This window comes from Malurus melanocephalus, unplaced genomic scaffold (genome assembly GCF_030028575.1).
Source record: "Malurus melanocephalus ecotype Western Australia unplaced genomic scaffold, MMel_1.1 scaffold_48, whole genome shotgun sequence".
Classification (NCBI taxonomy): Eukaryota; Metazoa; Chordata; class Aves; order Passeriformes; family Maluridae; genus Malurus; species Malurus melanocephalus.
Window position 1 is genome coordinate 1,702,481 of NW_026623280.1, and position 18,856 is coordinate 1,721,336.

Genomic DNA, 18,856 nt, shown 5'->3' on the forward strand with positions numbered 1-18,856 from the left:
GGGAGCTTCCATCTTCCCAGCTTTTTAAATTTCATTTTAAAACAGGAGGTTTCTGTGTGGAAAGGGAGTGTGCTGCCTTGTATGTAACCATCAGAGAGATATAAGATAGAATAGAGATAAGAAGGGATAAGAAGAAAATGCTTCACAGCCTGGTAAATGAGGGAAACCAAACACATTCCAAAGTGAATGCTATGTTTCCCGGGGAAAGGGATAAACGGGTTCCTTTTCGTCTTTCATTCTTCCAGAAAGGGAAGGAGAGGAGACACTGCCGAGGCACTGGGTCCTGCAGGCTTCAGCCAAGAGGTGGCGTTAAGGTGCAGTGCAATGTTCTCTTACCAAAGCCCCATCTATTCCTCAAAACCTGTGTCAGCGGTYGTGTGCCCGATGTCCGCAGTCACAAGGAGCCACTAAGGAAATGAAAACTACGGGCTGGAATAGCTAGGAATTCAAAGGAATTCCAAACCAGAGGTCTGAGTTTAGACTGGAAAAGTAAAAGTATGTCTCCAACARCCTTGTTTGCAGTTGGTGCCTTGGTGAGTCCCACACTCTGCAGTTTAGCTTGGATCTGTGCAAACGAACCGAGCTCTGGATACAGCTGTGAAATTAMTCGAGTAGACACTAGATACTATTATCTTAACCCTGATGATGCGTATTTTCAACACACATATACATGCCTTTTCAGAACACCTTCCTCCTAAMAGAAGGCAAGTGTTTCCAAGTCAAACAAATGGAGGCAGACCTATTTTCAAAACAAACCAAAATAAAGCTACTCACATTTAATGCTGGTATGCAAACTCCTTGGTGCAGATGAATCAACAGCAGCTGTATTAACAAAAAGTAGGTTCAGTCCAATGAAACAATCACGTCACAAATAATCATATCAAAATGGGTAGAGATGAAACTGATAATCCTAAGGTGTTGAATTCCCTATGGGAATATAATACCAGACTGCATAATAATAGCATTAATAATATTTAAAATCTACTGACCACAAAATCCTAACTTTTCCCAACTGATGAACACCATTTACTGCTATTATCTTTGTCCTAGGTCAGTTCTCAAAACCCGGCATAGTTTAAATGCTGTGAAATGAGTTGAGTTGGATCAACTAAATGTGCAATTGCAATTACATGATTTGAGGATTTTACTCCTTGTCTCCATCTGCATAAAATCATAAAGTAATCGCTTCTGCAGATCTGTTCCTGGTTCAGTATCAAATCTGGACCCAATTTTTGTGGTTTTCAGCCATACCTACTTAGATGTAGAAATTAGAGYCAGTACAGCTATATTGATTAACCTTCATTTTAATTTACAATATAAGTAAAGCTTTACTAATTTTGTATTGGCCTTTATTGGTACCCAGAAAGTTTCATGGTTGAGTAGTACAGCTGCTATCAGAGAGGGGAAACTGCCAACTGATGCTCCAAGAGTGTGATTCAGYRTGTCCTGAGGCTCAGGGTCATCAGYTTYCCATCATCTTCCTAGAAMARCAAGCTATTTCATTACACAATTACATAGACAGTTTTGCATACTGCATTYTCTGTTATTTGGTCATTTGGTTTTAATTTCAAAAGATTAAATGAAGTAAGCTCTGAGGAATCAAGCATTCCCCAGCCTTCATTATGTCCTGTGTCCATAGAGGAGCTGTTAAGGATGGTAATGGAGCTCTATGTTGGATTGCATACCCCTGGATATAACTGAGATATATGAGGAAATACAATTTTTGACTGGAGGAAAAAGCAATTGCCTAGAAGCTCAATATTCCAGTTACATTTGAAGTACACTGACTTCATTTCCACCTTTAACTTTTGTGATTACTGCCAAATGTCAAAGCAAATTATAGTTTGTACAAGTGCTCTAAAGTTTTGGGCATGCAGGGCTAGCCACTGTCTGGAGTGAGGCCAAACAGGTTGTAGTTTAAAAAGTAGACATATTTCAAAAGGATTGGATATAATTTGGAAGGATGCTGGAGAGGACCTTTAGACAAGCCTGACCAGGTCTTTCAGAGGCACAAAATTCTATAATCTCCTGTAAAGCTGTRCAGAACATGTGGCAAATCAGCATTTCAAAGCATCAGGTAAGTACAGAAGAGAACTTTGAAATCCTTGCAATATTGCAGTTTTTAATATGTGTGCAAAAGTTATCTCTCCAAGGAAAACGTGTAAATGATGAAGCACTGTAAGAAGTAATTGTTTTAAGATTAAAGGYTTCTGCTATATTAAACTCCAAACATGACTTTTGAGAACTGTAMGATCAGATTGTGAAACACCTAAGAATTAGAAATTTTATCCACTGGAAATTTTTATTAACACCTACTGTGGGAAGCTCTTTCCAGATTGACTGAATTCTGCTCCAGAGGAGCAGGATTGACATTTGAAAAAAAAAAAAAAAAAAAAAAAAAGAGAAACCTGCTCAGGAACAAAGCATTTGGCTCCTTTTATGCTAAGAACATCTTTTGTGTATTTTCTTCTGAGCTGCAAGAATGTAATAGACAAAAAGGTTGCAAAACATCTCTGTTACTTTCCTTTCATTTTTTGATCTTCACTCCCTCCTTTCCTGTTACTCAACTGCCACATACACCTAAACAGAAACTATGAATAAAATAACACAAGGGAATTAGGTAATATTCCTCTTCCTAACACCAACTTGTTATTTTGTGGATCAGTTTGACTCCACAGACTTTACATCTTTCAACAGTTGGGACTGCTTCACCCCAGACAAGGTTACAGTTCCAATTGAGTGTTCTACACATCTCTTAGGGCACACCATTTCATACCTCACTTTTATATCCTCCTACTCCTGTTGAGTTACTGACAGGGAGAGGGAGGAAAGGAAGGGGAAGGAATTCATCAGCCTGACAAAAATAGAGGCAACCAACATACCCCTGACTCTGATTTCACCTTTTACCTACATAGATATTCTCATAATTAAAGACTGTACACACCTTTGGCAGACATCAGTTTCTTGAAATGGGTAGACATGTGGTCTTGAATGATGTACTGGCTGGAGAGCTTGTGGGAAGGTCCAGGAGAAAAAGCTGAGAGAGGGAAAAAACTCCCAGAGTTTACCCAGAGGGACCAATAATGTCTCAGGTTATAATAGTTCTGAAAATACTGTAATATTTATCCCCTCCTGCTTGCAATAACATCAAGTCAGTATTCATTCTTTCATTTCAAAAAGTAAGAATAGCACAGAATGCAGCATGAACAAGTGGTAGGTTATTCCCAGTTTTCATGTTTCTGAATACCTGAGAATTACGGCTTGTGATAAGTAATGCATAAGCCTTTGATATTGTTGAACTCTGGAGAACAGCCGAGGATCTCACTGTTTAGTATCTGATATCATAAAAAGCATTTGCCTTCTGAAAGATTTAATAGTAGGGAATATTAAATAATAACAGAAAGCATTAATACTATTATTATTGGTTGGCAGTATTATTAATAATATTACAAAGTACTGCAAAACGCACATTAGTATCTCACCTCTTGGTGATACCAGACCTAACACGAGCATTCTGTAGCTGGGTAAAGGGACTGGATAGAGACAAAGACAGAAATACGACCAGAAGAGGAACCAGACCATGGAGCTGAAATGTGTTAAACATAGGCTGACCATGACACCCCTCCGAATCTCTAATTGTCAGGCTTCTCAGATTCAGAAAAATTTCTCTCCATCTAAGTTCATTAACCCAGAAAAAAAGGTTAAGGAGAAGATAAGCATTTACTTGCCATAAATTTTAACCTGGCAGTGTTGCTGAGATCATTTTCTTTCGATCTGTTTCCAAACAAAAATATTATTTTTTTTCTCAAATCCTCTCAATTCCTAACAGACAGGATTTGTAGATGGAAAGTTACCAGCGTGTAATATGAAAAAATCAGCAGAATACTGGAGATTAGAAACCTAATGTGCCTTTGGCTTTCCATCCATAGACCCAGAATGACCCTTATACTGAGATAATCAGCCCATCCAACCCTATCCAGATCTGGTTTTCCGAGCCAACAAAATAAAGGATTGTTTCATTGTTGATGTCTCCAGTGTACAATTTAAGCTAATAACTTTGTTTCATGGCTTTTATTGTGTTTCAAAAGAATAGGAGACCTCAGGATGAGAGGCTGGGAATCAACCCTTCTAATCTCCACTTGGCTACATCCTTGCTGTATTGCTTTTTCTTATCTCTTGCCTACCAAGTGAGCCAGTGCTGCAAACAGGTTTTACTGCCAAGGAGCTCGACTACACTCAATTTATGGTGCCACCTTTTGAGCAAGCACCACAAGAAAGAGCAGGACAGAACACCCAATGCTAGATTTGTTCCTTCACCTGGTGTTATTCACTGATGTGCTCCTGCAAGTGACTCTAAGCCTGCCAGAAGGGCACTGACATAAAGATTTGACTTCAACAGCTGGTCCAGGAGCAGCAGCACATCCCAAGATGAGCAGCTGCAGGAAGACACTGTTACTTCTGCTCCAGGGCCATCCRTTGTGATTGTGCATGGAGCATGCAGGCACAGCCAGAGTGCTTCCACCAGAGCACAAGCAGGTGCAGGGACATCAGCAGAAATAATGATTCTGTGTTTGCTGTGAAGCAGTAGAGAACTTGGTGCAATATTCTGAACAGRCTGCATTTACCTCTTGTCTCAATAAAACTGAGCACGAGTAGTACAGGTACCACAATGGAATGTGTCACCTGAAGCAGACAAATATAAAGCTGACAAACGTTTCAATCATGGGCTTTTACCACATGTCCCATTTTGTGCAGGGAAACCACTCACGGCTGTCAATGTCATCAAAAAGAAATAAAATAGTTAAAATCAGGACTGTTYTGTTTCAAAGCTTTTATGTGCTTGAGACCAGCATTTGTTCACTCCAAAACTTCTAAAAATATATTTTTTCATTAATTTTGTCAGCTGTGCTGCAACCACTGCTGGCAAAAGCAAGTGGAACAAGCTGAACATCCAGCACCGTCCCCATCTGGTTTAAAGTGGGGTGGCTCTCCCGAGCTCAAGGAATGGCAAARCCCTAAATCACAGCAGCTACATGCTCTTGTCACCACGGGAAAGAAAACAGTATTTTGGTAAATGCCCCAAATCTTTCCCTGACTGGCAGTGAGAAGCTGATTTCAATATATGCAGTGAAAAAGACAGCATGGCAGAAGAACGAAGTGATAATATAAAAAAATATCCAAAGATTAAAAAGGGGTGGAAAATCCATTTATAAAAAGAACATTCTTCTCAAAATGAATAACTGCCTGAAAATTGAAATGCTAAAGATATTTAAGGCACTAGTTTTTTAATCTAATTTTTGTCTTTCATAAAATCTAACTCTATGCTGTGTCCAGAAAATTGCTAACATTGTGCAATAAGCATCACTGTGGTTATTCCTATGTAAGGAAAGGAAAAAAAAAGCGAATTCCTTTCTTCACCAGAGACTTTCTGTTGAACTTTGGCAAGTTATTTTGTGCTTTTGTGTCTCAATCTCTCTGAACAGAGGACATGAAAAAGCACATCCCTTTCTCAAAGAAAAGGCTTTAAGGATAGAAAAACAATGAAATGGGGAGACTTAGGGGGTATACAACTAAGTATTTCCCACCATTACAGAGGGTGATCTTATTTGAGCTCACTGGAAAGTTTACATTTTCAAACAATTTTTTCTTATGTTTCCTTTGAATAACTTCAAATTGAGGGAAATGGGAAATAGAAATCTACTGGGAATTTTAAGTAGCCCTGCTAAGAGTCTCTGTTGATGGTGCAAACACAGGTCAAGTCAAATTGAAACAGCCCTTTTGTGTGCTGTAAAGACAGGCAATGTTCTTAAGCCCATTTTTGAACAGAATCCAAGTTCTGTATTTTCTGCTGCCTTATACCGATGTCATTTGCTGCAAAATTCAGCAAATTGCTTGATCTAAGTTTTCAGCCTTTAGGAGGTTCAGCATTTTCTACACAAGAGCACAGATCTATGTACAAAAATTTGCCTGCTTTTGAAAATCTTTCCAAACTCTGAGGACTACTGTACTTCCAATACATTTACATCTTGTTTATACACATAAAGAAAGATCTCCAGGACCCTAAGACCCAAGAAAAAGTAATAAAGAATGGTGACAACTCTCTCAACAGTGACTCTTTTTTATTTCCAAMTTTGAAATTACTTACCTAGCAATTTTTTATAGTCCTGAATGTGCTGTTGTATGACAACTAATTTACCTACTTTCCACTGATTGAATTGCAAGAGATTACTTCTGCAGRTCATGTCTGGAGAATATATCATGCCTAGAGGTGTAATGCCATATCATAAATCCAGTCGTAGCAGTATTAAAGTTTGACTGATACACAATGACAGTGATAAAACATGTCTTTTCCACATAGCTGAAAAATCAAAATGTGCTTTTGAAAAACACAAGAGRTGACTTTGCTTCTCACCAGACTGCTGATTCAAAGCCACTACTTGTTGCCTCTCACTGGGGCAAAAGTCTGYTCTCAGTAATGTCAATTACTTTACTCTTTAAAAGACTAACATAACCTCAGAACTGCTATACTGAAAAGATTTTGTACCATTGCCTCCTGCTAATTCCTGCAAGTGAGAATATGGACCTGGAGAAGGTACAGTGGAACAGCATTTCTGAGAAGGGAAGTTTAAGGCAGAACAGATTTCCAGCAGTTCTTCTACAGGTGCTTGGCAAAGATCCTGACCAGGAAATCTGTATGTCTAAATTTAGAAGGTGAGATTTTTGTAATAGGAGGTGTTAGAAGGACTTACCTACTTTAGATTGTTTCAATAATAAAACATGTATTTTTTAACAGTGTCATAATATTCAAACTGTTATGCCAAAACTGGAACACTTAGGTGCTTTTCAAGTAATAATGTGAATACTTACGGCTACTTTTGAGACTCATGTGTCCTCTAAAAGGTCCCATCAAAGAGTGTGTAGGCACCATGGCTATCTGGGACCCTTGGTAGAGAAGGAAAATGTATTGGTAATGCATTAATGAAGGCATCAACAAATATGATAATATTTAGGCAGGTTCTATCAGAATTACAGAAGAATCGTGTCCTGGCCAGAGTGCCACATTACAACTGATACAGGTATGGAAAGGCTGGCACTTTGGAGTTTACTTTCCCYGCCAGATTACTTCTGTTTGGTTTATTCCCTCTCAGTTAACAGGACCCTTTAGACCAGACACTTTGAGAGAAAATTCTCTGTTACAACAGCATTAACAGGGCAATTTTCTACAGGCCACAAAAATGAGTCATGGSATTGTGCAAAGGTCATATATTTTGCAATCTGAAAGATCATCTCTGCTAAACATCTTCAAGGCAAAAGAAGGAGCAGCTCGGTCTGTTACCGTGCTGCATGTGCCCAAGGGAAGAAGTAGGTAAAAGATGCACAGCACTGAAGATTTTCTAAAGACACCCTACAAAATAGTATAGGGTGATGTCGCAGAAGCCAGACCTAGAAAAGCCAGACCCAACACAGCAAAGAAAGCAAACAATCCCATGCTCATTTTCAATTAAGGGCAGGTTGCAAGAAGACAAATTCCAAATACACAGAATTGCACCTATTTTATGAAGAAATGTCCCACTGCTGACAATGAATTTATCTCAGATAAGATACAGAGGGCAGCTTTTTACATCTGTTTACAGATGTTTACAGCTAACAGGTAAAATTTGACAGCTGAAAGGGCCAAGTCTCAATTTCCAAAGCCAAAGAAATTCACAGAAGTCAGATTGACACAAATTCATAGGAAATCCAAAAGATTTCAGTCCCTACCAGTCCAGTGGTATAATTTTCAACACAATCATGTTCCTAAATCCCACTAAAATAAAGGAAAAACTGGTACCTTAATTTGCAAGTCTGATCATGGTGGATAAACTTCAATCCTCATTTTTAACTTACTTTTATCTTAGTGAAACTATTCGTCTATATGCGWAAGTTCCAGCAATAATTTTAACGATAACTTAAATAGATTTTCTTCAGTTTAAAGACTTATTTTGATTCATCTTAAACCTACTCCTGGTAAATGTGAAGCAAGCCAGTAGCACTGCAATGTGCATACATAATCTTCTCGACAAGATAAATCTTATCCCTTTAAACCCACACATAAAATTCCATGTTTCTTAAGCAGATAAGTCAACTGGCATGCAGGAACCTAGTGCTCAGTAGCTTTGTACTCCAAAGGCCTCTCTGGCAGCAGAAGTTGCTTAATTGTGAACTTGGATTTGCCTGATTAGATTTGACAGTTGTAAAGGAAATATCTCCTTAGAGATATTCCTGAATGTCAAAGGACATACCAAGCRCCATCAGAACTGGAAAAAATCAATACAATTATTTCTTTGGATTCAAATCAACGTTGTAGTTTCAGGGAAGAACCAGGAGTGTCTGTCCTTTAAACAATGAAATCTTTTCTTTTGTTCTCATAGACATATTTCCAAGTAACTTCTGTTTTCAAAGGCATGGCTGCAAGTTCACAAACCATGTGTCTATACCTTTAACCAAATTTTGGATCTTTATCTGATGACACCTGAAAAAGAGGCTGTTGCTTTCAGACAGTGCACTTTCAACTGGGTCTGAAATTCAGGCCTCACACTGGGAGCTTAGTKTTTGGCAGGATCACCTGTCTGGAATGGCTTTCTTAAAGATAAAAAGATGCAGATAACAGAGAGCATTAAGCAGTACTCTGAGAAAACAGAGGCTTGAGAGATTTTGAGCTCTGCTTTGTTTACTTGTGTTGGATTCTCTGCCACCTTAGACATAAAATAAAAAAGCTATGAAATAAATGGGAACAGGGTAAACTTATTACTTTTCCTCTRTGCTCATATTTCTAATTGTCATGGGTCCCTAAGTTAATAAAATCATCAAAAGGTCAGCTTTTTTTTGTCTTTTGAAAACATCCTTCTGTAGTCACAACAGGATATGGGCAAAGGAAGTTACTGCTCTCAAATCCAAGGTAACACATCAAAATATTTGGTTATTATTTAAATGCTATTTATTTAGTTGTATTCCTTAAGCATTTTTAGTYATGTTTTGGAAAACAGTGGAACTTAATCATAGCATCATAGCTTCATATATCCTGGCTAAGGATTTAAAAACAAATKAATCTAGTTACATCTCATGGTATATCGCTAATAATAATTTTGAGTCTTTATTTTGAAATATAAATTATCTCTGGCCTAATCTTTGCTGATTTTGTTTTTTGGTTTTTTTTTTTAATCTCAAACATCTGTGAAAGTCATGAAAGATAGAAGAGTATTATATTGAAAAGAGGTCTTAACCATGTGCAACTTTAGGACAGAGCAATTCTAAATTTTTCTCRTGTCCAACCCTACCATTTTAGCTCAAAAATTACTCCACTATTACTTGAAGTAGAAAAACATCAGTGGGAAACTGCTCTGAGTGAGGACAGATAAAATGGAAGAAGCATGGATCAAAAACTGTAGTTGTYTGGCAAAAGGACATTTTAATTTAATAAGCGTGTGCTATGTGTAACGTAAGATACAGGCACTAAACAATTGTTGTGATGGAACAAAGTCACAATAATGGCAGATCTTTAATTAACCAGTCCCTTACAGGAGTATTTACAACAGTTGACTCATGCCAGAATGTTGCTGCTGTAGTTTGAACTCTGGTGACTTCCTGAAGTCTCAATCAGATCACTGTCTCAGGCTCTGTACAAACAGTCAGGCACTCATTAACAGACCAAAAAAGTTTATAACTGAAGTTTGCAAACCAGATAAATAGCAATTAGGGTTAAAAAAAAAGTATTTGTTCTGAAGACTGGAGAAAAGAATGGTTTTGTTCACTGTAACGAGATAAAAAGATTTAATGGCAAAGAAATGCAACTTGATTTTCTGAGTATCAGACCTGTGCATTAACCTTAGGACATCTACTTTAAACTTCGCTGAAATATGCGGAATTTTCATTCTAGAGAGAAGAAATACTGCATAGTTTCTGCAGCTGCAATTGTTTTTGACTTAGGGAGACCTACACACTCCTGGGAATGGTGTGTTTYCCCATAAAAAGCCATAAATAAGGGAAATTATTTTGGCAAGAAGTATTTTTAAAACTGAAGAGATGATAGTATAAAACCTGTTGTGTGCAAATTCTGATGATCCATTGGGGTGGTCCCATACCAGGCATGCAGGCAGAGCACAGGCCAGGGGATGCCACTGGCAAAATGCTCCAGTCAGGTGCATGACCAGGCCTTGRATGATGAACACCCTTTCGCAGGGCACAGGGTCTGACAGTGAAACAATRCAACTGTCTGGTGAGGGTCCTGAATCTGAAAGGTTCAGTCTCTTAAAAGCAGTTACTTGTCAATGTTCCTTACAAGTTAAAGTCCTGCAGGCTTTACACGTAGGCTTTGTAAAACAATGCCTTAGCATTACCTGCAAAAATACCTCAGCATCCATTCTGATGCTATTATTTCTGCCTTTTCTTAGAATAAAAACAAGTAATCTACAGCATTTGAAAAAATGGTGTTAATTTTTGTGAGGCTTTTAATTTGAGCCATAGCAGACTGAGAGAGAGCAAAGCTTATGCCTCACCTCTGCTTAAACTCAGGTACAGCAACAGAAGCTGTTGTGTTTCAGGATAATTTCAGAATATAGGAATTTCTTAATCCATCATGATTTATGACCACCTCCGTTAAATCTCCGTAAGACACAGGAAGGAATCTATACCACACACTCAACTACCTAACTATAAATGAAGCCCTGATCATTGCAGTCAATAARTGAGGGAACAAGACCCAGATATAGCAGGGGCTCACTCCTATTTAGTGACGTGTTTTGYTGTCAACACAATCTCTTCCACGTCTTTGTTTTCTGCATTTCTGTAACACCTGAATCTGTCTCCCTACAGAAACACTGCAGCAGTGACTTTTATTTTTGCCAAACTGCTTTTATTTCACTGGATTATAATAAATCAATTCAATTGGTCAGTGTTATACTTTGTTATTTGACATCCATGCACAGTTCTTTTAACAGGAGACACAAGCTGTAAATTACATGTGAGAAAATACAGGTCTTTTTTTATAGCAGACAGATAGATGCAAAAATGCTTTACCTATTGGTTTGTATCCTACAGGAATTGTACCATGAATATAAAGTGCAGCACACCCAAAAAAGGTGACAGTAAAAGTGCTGAATGAAAGTTTTTTCACATAACAGTGCAAAGATACTACAAGACCTTGCTATTGGCATTCACAGAAAACATAAGACAGACTCTTTCTGAATATTTTAAATGGCCTACAAAGAAATAGGTTAAAACRTACAGCTAAGCATTTGCTGCTGTGGGAGGATCATTCTCCAAAAACAAGTGCTTTGATTTTGAAGCTTTGCACTTGTCTCTAGTAGGCTGATGAGCAGCATCAGCACCCAGATTTGAGGGTTTTGTGYGTTGAAAAATTTGGCTCTCAGTACAAAAGTTAGTGACGGTGGAATCTTTAAGAAGGTTCCAGCATCAGTCTAGTCTCCTGTKCTATTATTGTCTATTGACAAAATATCCTTTTTCACATAGACATACTTAAGGATTTATCTCCACCTACTATTGTGGGCTGAAAACTTGGGTATATATGAGGCCATTCCCATTGATGAGAATGAGGAAAATTTAGAATAGTTATGAAACAGAAACAGATTTGATCATACATATTGAGSAATGGCAATTTTGCTTGAAATAGGGGTTTTCTATTGATAGAGCAAGCTAGGGTAAAAAGGAGTGGACTGTTATGCACAGAAATGCAGAACTACAGTATCTAAGACAAGCATTGGGCATTCAGACCTGACTAATAGACATACATTTTTTTTTTTCAGCATCCTAAAATCAACATTAATTTCCTAGTGGACTGGAATCACTCTGGGTCCATATCCCAATACCTGCAGAAGCCTGGATCCCTTGTCAGGCAGCAGATATGGTAACAATATGAAAAAACTTAATCCAGAACATTAAAACAAACCCAGCCTAACTCTTGTTTGTTCAGTACTTTAAAACTGGTCCCAAAAATTCCAGAAAAATAGGATTTTTGTGGCATTATGTGTCGGTTTGACAAAAGAGAAATATTTTGCAAAGAAAGAGCAGGGTTGCTCTAAAATTCATAACCAAGGCCTGCAAGGAATCATGCCAGCTGCAGGAGAGCAGAGGCTCCCAGGACTCAGTCACACCATATGGCCTCCCCTCTGCTGGGTCTGCATTCAGCCCAACACTTTCTGTTTCCAGGCCCACCAGCTTTGTGGAAGCAGCAGGATCATCCTCTCTCTCTTGTGAACCCCAAAACTGCATCTGGCCCTCCCACTGAGCAGCAACAAACCTGAAACCTTTTAGAACTCAGCTTATGCCCAATCTCTGAATCTTGAATCCCTGGGAGACCTTCCCCTGGGCTTCTTGGGATTCAATCTGGTACAAATTGCTAAAAAATGTGAAAATTGGTAAGCCCTGGAATCTGTGAATCAAGACAGACCCCCTAGATTCACTTAATAAAAAAAAAAAAAAAGAAAAAAGAAATGAAAGGCACAGCAAAGGGATTTATAATATATATTCTAATAAGGCACCATTTCTTTTCCTTAGTTTTGGAACTTCCTGTGGAACAGTTCTGTCACTCAACTGCCTCTACTACAGCTTATCATACTTGTGTGGATAAACACTCTGATAGTTTCCTTTTGTGGTATTTCTTTATCTGATATCTTAAACCACATGATTAAGTGTTAAGAGCTGGAGGCAAATGAAGCAACTGTTACAGTTACGTAAGGGATACCCTAGTGAGCCCCTGTGAAGATAGGGATGAACCCAAACCCAGGCCATCCTCCCACTGATCATGGCATCCAATTTTAGCAGTGTGCTTGTCAGCTGCAAGGCCCCTCCACAGAGCAAAGACACTCCTTTTCAAATGCCTTTGCTGTCACTGGGTGGTATCCACTCATAGCTACAGAGAAAACATGGAGAAGCAGTGAGAGACAGATGAAAGCAAGAAAGATCAAGGAAGTCCTTCATCAAATTCCTTTGATGTATAAGGGAGATGTTACAGTTTGGGTTTCTATACAGGCAGAAAAATAAGGGCAGGAGACAAATAATAAGAAAACCATAAAAATATGTSGGAAAATTATGACTCTGCTCCTTATTTTCTCTCTCTTGACATTAGCAGAACAGAACATGGCTTAGYTAGTGATGTATTTTAGGTTGCCTTTCTTTTTATAAGTGCTCAGACATTTTCACTCACTTYTGCATGTCATTTCTGGGTAGCTGCATACAGATCAATTATTTCTTCTCATCCAGGATAGACTCATAATTTCCTAGTAACACTTTCAAGATTCTGAAGTAAATAGAAAGAGCACCTTAATTGTATCAATCCTTTTATCTCAATTAAACATCTGTGGGCTGCTCAAGTACTGATTAGCCTATACTCTCGCCCTGCAGGATAAAGAACCGCTCTTACYGGGCTTCTCATGGGCCAGAGCTCATGTGCAAATTGTTATCATTTGCACAGCATCCAGATGAAAGAACCTGACAGCAAGGAGCCTATTCATTAATATATAAACTGCAGTTGATGAAGAACAAATTACATGATTGCCTGAGAAAGTAACTGAGCTACCTCTCAAGTATGCAGCCATGCTGTGGGAACTCATAGATTTCAGTAGGCAACACAGTCAAGTACTTATTTTAATAAACGCAGGAACTCTTTTTTGGGTTTCTAAAATAGGCCCACTGTAAGTGAAGCACTTCACATTTATCAACAAGAAATATGGCCCCTTCCTGGGCAGGTAAAAGCAAGATATAAATAAATTTATGCCATCTCTGCTGATGGATATGAACCTGCTGCTGACACTTTAMTTGAGTTATTTTAGACCCCTTTGAAAATTCACACCCTAAAATCACATCTRCCCCCCTCTCCCCTCTGTATCTTTCAAAAATCTATTTTTCTTCTTAGCAGAGAGAACACTGACTTTAGCAGGATGGGTGCAATACTCTCCCTTCTATCAAYGCCCAAGACTCACCTTGGACATGGTTACACCTTGGAGTATCCCTTTCTCCACTGACTGGGAAGTTTGTGGCAGCATCCAGCCAAGGATGTGCAGCCTACTCCACCAGCATGCTCTGYTCTCCCCCAGAGCGAGCAAAATGTTTTCTCTCTGTTCCCTGTGAAGAAGGTCGAGTGCTGTGCCAGTGGAAATTTCCTGGAGCTTCAAACTGCTATGAAGGGTTCTGCTGTCGTGACTCTGCAGCAATGTACTATCTGTCAGATTTTAGGAATATGTTTGTAATTAGTGCCTAACTTGGAGAATTAAAGACCATGATGTACACCTTTTCCCCTTCCAATCTGTCTTGCCTACTTAAACCAGAGGTTTAAAAGATTCTCAGGGCAGTAGTTGTCCTTCAYTCTGCAGACATGTGCCTCACAAAAYGAGTCGTGATCTGACACATTTAAGCACTAGCACAGCACAGCCAGCAAGTCACGAGAAACAATCAAAGTACAAATAAGCACTGAAACATGAGATGGGTGCTGTTGAAAAMTGGTGAGGTTATTGTGTCAACCACACTGGTCAGCCAAAGATTGAAGGCCATTTTTCCCCAAAGGGCTGAGAAAGGAAAAAGTCACTGAAGGCTGTGTTCTTGTTCTGTTCTCAGACTTTCCCAGACATCTACTTATGGCCAGTACTGCAGACATACTTGATTAAATTAACTTCTAGTCAGATGCAGGACAGCACTGGTGAAGTGTTTTGCCATTTTACAGCCTTCCTATAAATGATATTATATACAATGTGAATTATAAATTGGAAAAAACTATTCAGACCCAGTTTCTTCAGTTGGTATAGCTTGGATGGTAACTTGTCTCCATTGTTTTGAGCAAGATAAAGCCACAGGCTGCATCAAGACCACTGACCTACAAACAGAAGAAACCCTAATTCTACCAGTCTTGCATGTTTTATTTACTATTTGATCTCGTCTTGCCTATAAAGGCTGAAACTGGAACTAATGCTTAGTGGAGGGGGGAAAAAAAAAGAACAGGGGAAATGTAGTCTTTATTAACAGGCCTTCGCACTGTTTATTCTGTTAATTTTATCCCAGTGTTTAGATGCCAAGGAATGTGTGAACCACATTAATTTAGAATTAAGAATGTACCTTTAAAAAATAAATTAAATTGAAAGGTTGAAAGAGAGCACAGAAAAGAATATTTAACCAGAGCAGCTGGTAATTGCTGCCTCTTCTCCCTTGAGTTTTAGATATTTTTTCCTTTACTTGACTGGATTTCCTACGCTCATGCACATGCTTTGACTTTTTCTACATGACATGGCATCGGAATATTATTGCCTGACAAAGCAAGAAATTTTGAAACCAACTTCTGCTCTATACAGTGAGGAATTGCTCAATTTCTCCACTTTTTGTCAGGTATAATACATTGTAAGATACAACAAGTGTTCAGAACAATTGCTTAAACTACACTATTGAGTGAATGAACTACGTTAATATGTCTATAATTTATTTTTTTTAGGATTTCAACAGGAAAATAATTTAATCCCTTTAAATGGTCATGCTATTTATTATTATAGTAYTATTTCTGTTTTCCATTTTTCAACCTCCAGAACTGTAAACCATCACTGATGTGCCATGTGGTAGGTCAAAGGTKACCATCTTGAACATAAGATCCTTGAACAAGGAACTGCAGTTCCCATTTGAAACCTGCTGGCTCACAGCAGTGAGCTACAAGTTTCCACAGATCACAGAAGTAATGCGGCCCCTTCCTGCAGCAGCTGCACCAGATAGAAATAACAGACTGATGGGTGAAGACGAGAAAGAAAAAACTGGGAATTTCTTCTTTTCTCTGTGTCATGTCAGGGGCATGCTGTGCACTTGGCAGGGTGGCCAGGAAGCTCAGTCCAGCACCTTTGGCACTGGTGAGCCATAATCAGTGTCAGGTGTCACAAAGCAAAGTCACCATCAGCCACAAGTGTGGCCACWGCAGTGACATGGGAAGGTGAAGCACTGGATAACAGCAAATTGGAAATTTCTCCAGAGCAGGCAAAAAGTTCCTGGTGGCCAAAAGCCAATAAAACAGCTCTGCTCCATCCAGTCATGAAGCCTCTAGCACAAGGATAGCAGGAACAGAGATGCTTCTGTTCCTAAATGCCAAGGAAAAAAACCATATGAGGCTGTACGAAGCACGATTCAGGGGGTAACTGAGAGTACAAGTCACTGAGGGTACGAGCACTGCTTGTTCAGGAATCTGAGCTTTCTGTGAGATATGTCATTAAAAAGAATGTTCCTTTCTATCAGATCTGCAGCCCATCTAGTTCAGCATCCTACCTCCAGGACACTGCCTTTGAAGTACATGAAAAAAACAGTCCAGCATGTATACATAACCCAAGCTGCCCTTGTCCTCGTACTGCATCTTCTAACAACCAGAAGTTACCTTCTGAATCAAGGAAGAGATTCATTATTCTTACAGTAAATCTGTTAGAATTTGCTGCAGAGTCATTGATATATCAGTTTGCATCATCTTTAAACACAATTAAAAGGATGAGAAACAAGATCTCAGTGTTTATCAATACATTTTAGAACTAGCAAACACTTCAGCAGCTGCCTTGAAAGCATTTCAATTCCTCTAAAGTGGCAAGTAGTATTAACTCAGCATTTTAAAATTTTCCAAATACTCCGTGAACTGTATATTGTGACACTTCAACTAATGAGGCCAAATTAACAGCTTCAAAGTTTTAAATTAAAGAACTAAAGACAGCCACTGATGTCTAAATGAGCTGAGATAAATTTAAACCTGTGATTTACAGCCAATTCTTTAAAGTTACACTGTCACAAAGTTAATGTGGTGTTGGAGGACAGAGACAAATATGTCATCAGATATTAATGATAAACTCAGCCAAGGCTGAGACCAGCAAAATTTTGGGAGAATTATAGGTGGTAAAGTTATCATATATTTGTGCGATCTTGGCTTAATCAGCTATTGCAGGATGAAAAGAATGATATTTTATTGTTTGTTTCCTGAGTGACAAACATAAAATCTTTCAGCAAGAATTCACTCCTCATGCAGAACGGGGCCCAAAAAGTTATMAATAACTAAAAGAGTTTAGACTTTCTCATTATTTTAATGGATCAGGTTGCCAGCACCAGCCAGATCTTGAAGACTTCATTTACCTACCGGTACCTATATATTCCTTGGCGTGTCTTAAAAAGGAACATTGGACTCCGCATTTTTGGGCAACTGACAGCTCTATGTGTATGAATGAGCATATTTGTACAATTTCATAAGCATTTCATTTATTTAGATGGGAGTGTTCATATTTTGTTTCAATTTCTTAATATGTTCATACTATGTTAGTCCAGAAGTCATCAGAACTTCTTTTTTTTTTTGCATATTTTCATTTCTTTGTAATTCATTAAGAAAAAGAGGGGAAAATAACTTCACAAAATCTGTTTCTTATTTTTATCCTTTACAATTGGTCCAATAAAACACTTTAAAATTACAGAATGATTGTAATGAGCAAGTACATTTTACTTGTGATTTTCAGTCACCATTGTAAATTTGCTTCCTGCTCTGGCCCCCACTAAAGTCCACAATGATGTTGACATTGGCTTCAATAAAATTACGATTTGATCCTCTAGAAGCCCACAGGYGTTTTCAAGCAGAAGGTATGAAGAAATACGGGCAGGTATGTGCATGTTTGTGAGAGCAACAGAGAGGCCACACCTCTATCTCATATTCCAAAACTATGTACTCAAGTAGTTTCTTCAAATAACATTAGGGCTTGGCTGAAAGGGACTTTGTTGACTGCTAAAGACTTAATAAAATGAACCCTTCAAAATGTGCASTAGCACTGGACTGTGGCAACCAACTTATTTCCTGAAAAAAAAAAAAACGGCTTTACGCTAGCAGTTAATTAAAAAAAATGTACGTGATTACCATGAATCCCTCTGAAGGAGGTCTGAGTATCTTCAGATGCATAAACATTTGYAACATAGTAGTGACTAAGCTACTACAGCAAAACAATGGCTGGCCTCATCATGGAGACTCAGCTCTTCTCACTAAATGTCCTACAGTAGTGTGGGACAGTTTCCTTATTTTTATTTACTCTTATCTTCTCAAATGGTGTAAGACACAGGTTAGATCACAAAGCAGGCAGAGCATTCAGTAGGAAAAAAACAACATGGTTTTAAAAAAACTACAGCACTATGAAGCTAACAGACTTTACTAGCAAAGGACTTTAAATCCCTTTTTATTTTCACTGTGCAAGCGAGATCATTCCTGTTACAAGGCAAAATTAGTTAACAGAGCGAGATCATACAGCATAGTAGGGGAGCCCTGCTGTTCCTTGAAGAAAGAACGTCAGAACTGGAAGGAGGAGGTATTAAATGCAATTCCCTGCTGCTCGCTCTCTTAAGGCCCCGGCAGCTCTCCACTGGGGGCCTGCTCGCTGCAATCAAAGTTTGCCCTAAGAGACCTTCTCCGCCACAAAGCCACAAGCACCAGCAACACGCCTGACTAGAAAGCTCCGATTAAATTTTAGCACGGTCCTGGAAGCCTTACGTGAAGGAGGATCCACAGTTGTGTTATTTCCGAGGGAGCATTTCACAGGAGGGCAGCTGAGGTGGGAAGAGCCCTCTGGAGGGTATCAGGTCCAGCCCCCTGCTCCAGCAGGGGCACCCAGARCTGGAGGCTCATGGCCAGGTGGTGTTTGAGTGTCTCCTAGGACGGGCATTCACCGGGCAACCTGCGCCCGTGTTCTGTCACCCCTCCCAGGGGGAAGGAATTCCCGGTGTTCAGGGCGTGCCCGCTGTCCCCTGGTGCCCATRGCCCTGGTGTCACCGGGCACACCGAGAAGTGCTCTGTTCTACGTTCCGTGTCCCCGCTGCCCTCCCACTGCCC

The 18,856-nt window shown here is 39.1% G+C and overlaps 1 long non-coding RNA gene across 1 annotated transcript; it reads right to left on the bottom strand.

Moving 5' to 3' along the window:
- Positions 1-774: 774 nt before the first annotated feature.
- On the bottom strand, positions 775-6,936 carry LOC130572998 (uncharacterized). Its single transcript, XR_008965284.1, has 3 exons — positions 6,868-6,936; positions 2,945-3,037; positions 775-822 (listed from the first exon to the last, which is right to left on the bottom strand). It is a non-coding gene; the product is annotated as an uncharacterized LOC130572998 (long non-coding RNA).
- Positions 6,937-18,856: the final 11,920 nt, after the last annotated feature.